Source organism: Gracilinanus agilis, chromosome 2 (assembly GCF_016433145.1).
Source record: "Gracilinanus agilis isolate LMUSP501 chromosome 2, AgileGrace, whole genome shotgun sequence".
NCBI lineage: Eukaryota > Metazoa > Chordata > Mammalia > Didelphimorphia > Didelphidae > Gracilinanus > Gracilinanus agilis.
In genome coordinates this window covers 672,421,668-672,431,602 of record NC_058131.1, presented here as the reverse complement: position 1 = coordinate 672,431,602, position 9,935 = coordinate 672,421,668, and positions in this window count along the sequence as shown.

Genomic DNA, 9,935 nt, shown 5'->3' with positions numbered 1-9,935 from the left:
AAGAAGAAGAAGAAGAAGAAGAAGAAGAAGAAGAAGAAGAAGAAGAAGAAGAAGGAGAAGGAAGAAGAAGAAGAAGAAGGAAGAAGAAGAAGAAGAAGGAAGAAGGAAGAAGGAAGAAGGAAGAAGAAGAAAGAAGAGGCTGATCATCCATGTCCATTGTAGAAGAGGGATTGGATTTATAAAATACTGGCTAAGTTTGACGCAAGAAGAGACTTCCTAATAATTGGAGCTGTCCAAGGGTCATGAAGTAGATTTTCTCAGAGTCCAGGTATCCCTTCCACATCTGGGGGTGAAGGGTGAGGGCTGTGGTGTCCCCACTTTCTGGATAGAATGTTTTGTTCTTCCCATTGTGCCAGTCAAGGTCTGAATGTTTTCTTTTCTTTTATGGGTGTTTACAGCACCTTCTCGTAAACCTTGGCTTACGTCTCTAGTCATAGGCAATATGTGGGTCAGTGGTCACATTTCTGGGCTCTGTGTGTCATCTGTTGGCTCTTGTGCTCTTTTCACAAACTTTTAACTTTTTATTTATCTTAACTTAAAAAAAAGAAAGTGTGTTTATTGGTGGTATTAAAAGATAAAAATATATTGATATTATGTAATATGACGCAGGTATTCTTTGCACTTCTGAGTGTCTAAACTTTTTCTGTGTCATCTGCTGGACATTATACGTTGTCTGCTGCTTCCGCAGAACTCTCCCCAAATTCTTCTTGGCATTTGAGCCTTATACTGAGCCTCAAAAGATTGCGACCACAATGGGGAAAATTGCAATGTGGAAGGGATACATGTAGTAACTCATCCTTAAATTCCTCTATCAGAGACTAGGTGACCTTTTGTTTGGGGATAATGTTGAGGGAGGAGTCTTTGTTCCAGTGTGGCTTAATGTCTGAGGACTTTCCCAATTCTGAGAGCACTAGATTCTGTAATCATGAAGAATGGCTCCAGAATAGTTTGGGTTTTTTTAAACCTTTACCTTCTGTCTTAGAATCACTACTGTGAATTGGTTCTGAGGCAGAAAAGTAAGGGCTAGCAATGGGGGTTAAGTGACTTGCTCAAGGTCACACAGCTAGGAAGTGTCTAAATCCATATTTGAACCCAAGACCCCATCCCCACCCTCCACCTCCGTCTCTATCCACAGAGCCATCTAGCTACCCCCTTGGAATAGCTTTCTTTATGGAATTAGTCAGGGTGGCCACTAATAGATTCTGTATAATTCTTAATCTAAAGAGAATAAACATTTTAGCTCTATTGAATAAAATGCTCCAGAAATTTCACTGAATTATATAAACCACCAATATTTTATTTTATTATATAAAATGATATAAAATGAGAGTTAGAAAACATAAATGTCACCACTTAATTCATTCTGCCCTGGCCTTTTTGGCCTAGATTTTCACTTTGTTCTTTGGTCCCTTCTTCTGATTGGTTAGTTCTTCTCAGAGTGTCCTTTTCTTTTCTTTTTTTTTTTTTTAACCCTTGCCTTCTGTCTCAGATTCAATACTAAGTATCAATTCCAAAACAGAAGAGCAGTAAGAGCAAGACAATTGACATTAAGTGACTTATCCAGGATAATACAGCTAGAAAGTGTCTGAGGTCAGATTTGAACCCAGGACCTCCTGTCTCTAGGTCAGGTGTTCTATCTATTCTGCTATGTATTAATCCTTCTACGCACATTTTTAAAATTTTTATTTATTTTATTCAAAAACAACGACAACCTTACCTTTCATCTTAGAAATAATACTAAGTATTGCTTATAAGGCAGAAGAATAAGGACTAGGCAATTGAAGTTAAGTGACTTGCCCAGTGTCACACAGCTAGGAAGTGTCTGAGGCCACATTTGAACCCAGGACCTCCTGACTTCATGTCTGGCTCTCTAACCACTGGGCTACCTAGATGCCCTCTTAATATTTGTTGACTTGACTTGCCATACATGGAGTACTTTCATAAACCTACTTAATTCATGTAAACAAAAAAATTAAGCCATCGAGTTACCTTATGAAGCTGATGATTTTCTTTAGTTATAAAGAAGGGCACCATCTTTGGGGGTGAATTCTTCTCAAAGACATTATACTTGAGCTGTAGAATCATAGATTCACAATTGGAAAGGAACTTGAAGGTCACTAGGTCTCACCTCCTCACTTTACAGATGAGGAAACTGGAGCAAAGAGGTTAAGCCTTGCTCAGAAGTGTCTGAAGTAGGATTTGAACCCATCTTCCTGATTCTAAATCTAATACTGTATGCCCTACTCTGCCTTAGTGTTTCAGTTCTTTTAAAAATACACAGTACAGGAGGCAGCTAAGTAGCTCAGTGGATAGAGAGCCAGGCCTGGAAACTAGAGGTCCTGGATTCAAATATTGATTCTAAGCAGAAGGTTTTTAAAGAGATTTAGACAGACAGAGAGAAGCAGAGAGACAGAGACAGAGGGACAGAAAGAGAGAGAGACAGAAGCGGGGCCGAGGGGTAGAGACAGAGAGACAGAGACAGACAGAGACAGAGACAGAAAGTCAGACAGAGGCAGAGACAGAGGGAAAGCAAGAGAGGAAGAGATTGATGAGGAGGGAGGCAGCTAGGTAGCACAGTAGATAGAATACTAGACCTTGAGTCATGAGGTCCTGGGTTCAACAAATCTGGCCTCAGACACTTCTTAGCTGTGTGACCCTGGGCAAGTCACTTGACCTTCATTGTCTAGCCCTTACCTCTCTTCTGCCTTAGAACCAATACATACATATATGATTCTAAGATGAAAGGTAAGGGCTTAAAGAAAAGGGATTTTGCAAATTCTAAAGAACATATTAAAAAGAGCATAATAAAAATTTCAACAACTATTATTTTGGTACTATACTATACATGCAAACATTTAGCATAGAAACACTTAGGAACAAAGGCTTCTTTTCCTTGCATTTCCAGTAAATTGTTTTGCTCATAATTCATCTTCTTAGAGCTCTTTATCACTGTGAGGTAGGTGGTACCAATATTATTATTCCCATTTTAGAGATAAGGAAATTGAGGTTCAGAGACATGAAGCAACTTGTCTGATGTCACAGAAGAAGTGCTAGATCAAGGATTTGAAGGTAAGTGCAGGGTTATTTCCACCACACCCCAGTGCCTCTCCTAGAACTGGCACTGGCTGCAAGGCTGCATGAGCACACATTTACATGGCTAACTGTCAACACCACTGTTTGTCATTTAAAACCCTCCCCAGGCTGGCTTTAGACTTCTTTCTGTGTCCCCTTACCTTCAGTCACTATCCAGTCTGGACGAACGGGACTGTCTTCTTGTTCTCTTTAAACAGACTCTTCTTATACAAAGCATTATGCCAGATACCTGGGACACAGGGATAAAAGAGAAGCAGTGCATGCCCTTAAGAAGCTGACATTCTACTGAGCAGGAACTTGCCCAAAGAGAGGAAAAAACAAAATATACAAAGGATGCCAGTAGTAAGAGGCAGGCTTCATGTAGGAGATAGCTCTTGGCCTGAGCCTTGTACATTGCTACAGGTTCTTGGAGGCAGAGATAAGAAGAGTTGATTAACAACAACAAAAACAACGACTCTTATCTTCTGTCTTAGAATCAGTACTAAGTATAAGTTCTGTGCTTGCTTCCACAGCACATATACCAAGTATAAGTTCCAAGGCAGTAGATCTTTGGACCTTACTGTCTTCTCTCAATTGTGGCACCCACACTGAGCACAGTATTCTAGGTGTAGTCTAAGCAGGGTAGAGAACAGAAAAGATCTTCTCTCTCACTGCATCCTAGAGGGTTTTGTTTTTTTAAAACCTCTCTCCCTTCTGTCTTAGAATTGATACTCATTATCTGTTCCAAGGCAGAAGAGAGGTAAGGGCTGGGCAACTGGAGTTCAGTGACTTGCCCAGGGTCACCCAGCTAGGAAGTATCTGCCATCATATTTTAACTCAAGACTTCCCATCTCCTGGTCTGACTTTCTGTCCCCTGAGTCACCTGGCTGCTCCCATACCATAGATTCTTTTTTTATTTTTTCTCATTTATTTATTTATTTTTGATCTTGGAAACTTGTATTTAATTAATTAATTTAGAGTATTTTTCCATGGTTACAAGATTCATGTTCTTTCTCTCCCCTCTCTCCACCCCCTCCCATAGCCTCATACCATAGATTCTTAATAAATTCTTACTAAATGCATAAATGAAAGAATACATGCTGATTTTTCCTGAAAATAAAATACCAAAATGCCAGAAAGAGGAGAAAAGGAAAGGAAGAAAGAGGAGACAAGGAAGGGGAATAGAACAGAAGATTAAGAGTCATTTTACTCCCTCATCCACATTCCCTCTGATTTAATTTTTCCAAGGCTTATGATTTTATGACTTTTTGTGCCTGGTGGGATCCCACCCATTTTTTTTCCATAAGAGAAAGTAAATGGAAGTGAATGAACTCAAGTTAATAACCACAGAGGCAAAGAAACTCTTGAGATAACATATACAAAATGTTTTATAAACCTAAAAACACTATATAAACACTCACTATTAAACATTTTTTAAATTTATAGACTGGCAGTTTTCTGAGACAACTGGGGGACTAGCCTGGGACAGGTAGCAGTCTCCAAGAGATGAGTCCCAGGTCTCTCAGGCAGGAAGGAGGGCAGGAATCAATTGCCTACACTAGATATTAATAATAATAACGAGGGGAAGCTAAGTGGCTCAGTGGATAGAGAATCAGGTCTAAAGTCTGGATGTCCTGGGTTCAAATCGGATCTCAGATACTTCCTAGCTGTGTGACCCTGAGCAAGTCACTTAATTCCTATTGCCTAGCCCTTACCACTCTTCTGCCTTGGAACTAATACTTAGTATTGTTTCTAAGATGGAAGGGTTTTAAAAAATCACAACAACAATAATAATAGCTTTCATTTGTTGTTTTTGTTCAGTCATTCAGTCATGTTCATGGGCCCCTGGACCATACTGTTCATGTGGTTTTCTTGGCAAAAATACTGGAATGGTTTGCCATTTCCTTCTCTTAAAGCAAACAGAGAACTCAGGTCTTCCTGACTCCAGACCCATCCCTCTATCACTGAGCTACCTAAGCTGCCTCCAAGCTTTCATTTACATAACACTGGAAAGTTGAGAAAAGTTTCACTTTATGATCTTATTTGGTGAATACAATAATCTCATAAAGTCAGTACCACAGGTGATTACTCTCATTTTATAGATGAGGAAACTGAGTCTCAGAGGTGAAATAACTTGCGCATGGTCACCCAGTAAGTGACCAAAGATTGGATTTGACCCCCAAGTCCTTCCTAAGTCCAATATCAAGGCTTTTTTGGTAAGAGAAAGTAAGGTCATTACCAGGGAGGGTATAGTTGGCTCTTTTCAGTGCCATCCTTCTCTGCCAGTCCCTTTCCTGTGCCATCCTAAAGGAAGGATTGCTCCCAAAGACATTTAGGTTTTTGCTGTTCGTTTCCAGAGTAGGAGACTGGAGTAACCCAAGGCTTACTTCCTAGCTCCATCATCAGTCCCCATGGGGCCTGTCCCTGGGAAAATCACAGGGAATTAAGCAGGAAGGGGCCTCAGAGAGCATTGGTCCAACCATCATGTTTCACAGAGGAGAAAACTGAGGCAGAGAGGAAATGATTTGCTTAAGGTCTGTGGCAGGAACAGAAGATAGGTTGGTGGTGATTCAGCTATTGCAAGCTTTTCAGGGTGGGAGGAAGAGCAATAGCCCACCCCCTTGAAAGTGCAGAGACTGCCTGATCCTAAGAGAAGAGGCAGGGAGGTCATCAACAGGACCAAACCAACAGCCAGAGTCTAGGATTCTCACTGACGACTTGGTCTTGTCTTACTGTATGATACCCAGTATACTCCTAGGCAGCTCTGTCAAAGGCTTTCAAAGGGAGAGAAGGACTGTTGTCTAATATCATCAGGAAGAATGGTGTAGACGAGGCCATCAAAGGCTATGAGGCAGTGTACCTTAGGGGAAACAATGCTAGATAGGCAGGAAAGTCCTACCACTGCCATATACTTCCTCTGTGACTCAAGGGAGGTCTCTTAACCTCTCCTATCTTTAATTTCCTCATCTCTAAAGTAAGAATAAGGGACAGCTGGGTGGCTCTGTGGATTGAGAGCCAGGACCAGAGATGGGAGGTCCTGGGTTCAAATCTGATCTCAGACACTTCCTAGTTGAGTGTCTCTGGGGAAAGTCACCTATTCCCTAGCCCTTACCACTCTTCTTCCTTAGAACCAATACATAGAATTGATTCTAAGACAGAAGGTAAGGATTTTTTTTAAAAGGGAGAATAATAATATCAATAGGACATACCTCAAGCAAGCCTGTTGGGAGACTCAAATGAATGTTATGAGTTTTATACTTAGAAAGCAGTTGAAGTAGCTGCCATTATTATCTGAAAATATTACAGGATGGAATTGGAAAGGAACTAGGAGGATATCTAGTTCAACCAGAAAGGTTGACTTGTCTGAAGTCACATGGGTAGTAATTGGCAAAAACATTTGAACCACATACAGAGCTTCCTTAAAAAACATTTTCCTGGGGCAGCTAGGTAGCTCAGTGGATAGAGAACTGGCCCTAGGGACAGGAGGTCCTGGGTTCAAATCTGATCTCAGACACTTCCTAGCTATGTATGAACCTGGGTAACTCACTTAACCACAATTGCCTGACCCATACCACTCTTCTGCCTTGGAGCCAATACTTAATATTGATTCTACTATGGAAGGTAAGGTTTAAAAAAAAAAAAAAAAGCATTCTCAGGCCTGAATCCTGCTTCCATGGTGAGCTTTAGGACTCTGAGACAGGCCCTTCACCTCCCTAAACTTTAGTTTCTGCTTCCGTAAAATGGGGGTGATAAAGCTAACACTGATCGCTTCATGGTCTTGCCATGAGGAAAGTGCTTTTTAAATCTTTTTCCTACAGAAGTATGAGCATTATTCACTCTCTAGTAAAGTCAGTTCACAGTGATTTTTAAAAATCAGAGTGTTTTTAAACCCTGGGGTTGTCCCATTTTCTGTTTGGGGCAAAAGGGCAGATAACCAAGAATGGATTTAAGCGGAGAGGAAGTAGGGGGACCACTTTATAACAATTGGAAATGTTTAAAAGTTGCTCCCTCCAAAGTAACAAATTCTTATTCCTGAAGTCATCAAATGAAGATCAGTCTTAATTACTGAGGATTATGTTGATCATTTATTATTGTTTTAGAGCTGGAAGTATGGTGGAGGCCATTTAATTTAGGAACCTGGGGTCCATGAGCTTTTTAAAAAGTATTTGATAACTGTCTAGATGTTAATATAATTGGTTCCTTTTGAAATTCTATGTATTTTATTTGGTGCACTTAAAAACACTCAGGGCAGCTAGATGGAACGGTGCATAGAACATTGTGCCTGGAGTCAGGAAGACCCAAATTTAAATCAGGTCTTAGACACTTGCTACCTCTGTGATCCTGGGCCAGTCACTTTACCCTCTGCTTCAGTGTCCTCATCTGTAAAATGAGCTGGAGAAGGAAATGGCAAACCATTCCAGTATCTTTGCCAAGAAAACTCCAAATGGGGTCATGAAGAATTGGATATGACCAAAACAAATGAACAAGCCATTCCCCAATTGACAAATGGTCAAGGGATATGAATAGGCAGTTTTCAGATGAAGAAACAAAAAGTTTTTGTACAAACAAAACAAATGAACAACAACAAAAAGCATTATTCTGAGAAGGGGTCCATAAGCTTCATTAGATTGCCCAAGGGGATCATGACATAAAGAAAGGGCCCAGGAATTCTCATCAATAGCTTGTCTAAGTTTCACTGTATTATATTAAGCACATTCTTGGACAGCTATATCACTGCCTTTCAAAGGGAAGGAAGAATCCTTGTCTAATTTCAGCAGAAGAATGGTATCAGGGTACCTAAGTGGCTCAGTGCACAGAGCACAGAGATGGGAGATCTTGGGTTCAGATCTAGTCTCAGACACCTCCTAGCTGGATGACCCTGGGCAAGTCATTTAATTGCCTTGCCTTTACTGCTCTTCTGCCTTTGAACTGGCATTCGGTATTGCTTTTAAGGCATTAGAATTTTTTATTTAACTTTTCATTTAATTAATTAATTAAGAATATTTTTCTATGGTTACATGGTTCATGTTCTTCCCCCACCCTACCCCCTCCCAGAGCCAACAAGAAATTCCACTGGGTTTTACATGTATCATTGTTTAAAACCCATTTCCATATTATTACTATTTGCAATAGAGTGATCACTTAGAGTCTACATCCCCAATCATATCCCCATTGAACCATGTGATTAAGCAGTTGTTTTTCTTCTGGTTTCTGCTCCCACAGTTCTTTCTCTGGATGTGGATAACGTTCTTTCTCATAAGTCCCTCAGAATTGTCCTGGATCATTGCATTGAAAAGTTGTTTTAAAAGAAGAAGGATGGTGTGCATGAGCCCATCATCAATGGCCATGACGGGGTGAAGAACACCTAGTCTCATCCAACACACTCATTTTTATAGACGAGAAAACTGAGGCTGAAAAAAGCTAAGGGATTTGTCCCAAATCACCCTAGCTCAGATATTGGTTATACCACATGGTTCCTTACAGCTCTGAGATTCTGGGATTCTCTTTCCTCCCTTGACCTGATTGATGGGCTCCAAGGCAAGCTCTCTTCAGGCTAGGGACACCACATGCAACTTCGACTTACCCAATCTGCTAGCCCCAGCAGCAGCAACAAACTCATTTCTGAGAAGATCTGATTTCCTCCTTTTCCAATGCATTGCACAGTAATTGTTTTGTCATTGGCTGGCTCACTGTGGTTTACCCCAGAGAAACGGGACTGACACGTTTTAGTCAAGGAAACCAGTGTCTCACAACTTCATGTGATTCTTCTAACCCAGACAGGGATGTCACAGGAGGGGAGGTGAACCAGGCTCTAGGCCAACAGTCTCAGTCACACAATAACAGGATTATGGATTTGGAATTAGAAGGACCTTGCCAGCCGCATTCCATTTTATAGACGAAGAAAACGGAGGCCCAGAGAAGTGACTAGAGTTACCCAGGGTCACCCAGGAACTATGGGGCAGAACTCAGATATGAACCCTTGTCCTCTGGTCCATCCCAAATCTAGCACCCTTTCTTAGCTACAGAATTAAATCGACTCTCTTGTTTCTCCCACTGACTGGCTGTGCAACCTTGAACAACTCATCATTTCTCTGAACCTTCTGAGGGGAAGAGTTCTCCATGGAAAACAGGGAGAAGGTTCTAGGAAGAAATTCCCATCCTAACGAGGATAATCTTTGTGTCTGGAAATCCTGCTAGCATTGTTAGGTATCTCAGGTGTATTTAGAGATGCAAGGGCCCTTGGAGGCCATTTAGACCAAAGTCCCTTCCAGCTCCAAGACAGTGATGCTAAGGGGCAGAGCTGGGAATCAGACTGAGGACCAGAGCAGGATTTTTCGCCATGGTAACAAGCTTCCAACTACATTGGTCACTGATTATTTTCACTCTGGGGTCTATAGATGGTAGCTAAAAGAACTGGTATTTCATGAAATTATAGCAATAAGGTTAACACCTCTAGGAATAAAAAGATTCTGAGGTCTTTTCCAATACTTTTCTTTGATGATTAGAGCTCTTCCCTTCCTTCCTTCCTTCCTTCCTTCCTTCCTTCCTTCCTTCCTTCCTTCCTTCCTTCCTTCCTTCCTTCCTTTCTTTCTCTCTCTCTCTCTCTCTCTCTCTCTCTCTCTCTCTCTCTCTCTCTCTCTCTCTCTCTCTCTTTCTCTTTCTCTCTCCTTCCCTATGTCTTTCTCTGTGTGCTCTGTCTCTCTTTCAATCTTTTTCTTCCTGTCTGTCTCCTTCCTTCTCTGTGTATGTCTCTGTCTTTCTTTGTGTGTGCTTTCCAGTCTCTCCCTCTCTCTTTCTGTTTTTCTCACTCTTTTCTTCCTCTCTCTCCCCCTTCTTCTCTCTTTCTCTCTGTGCATGCCCCC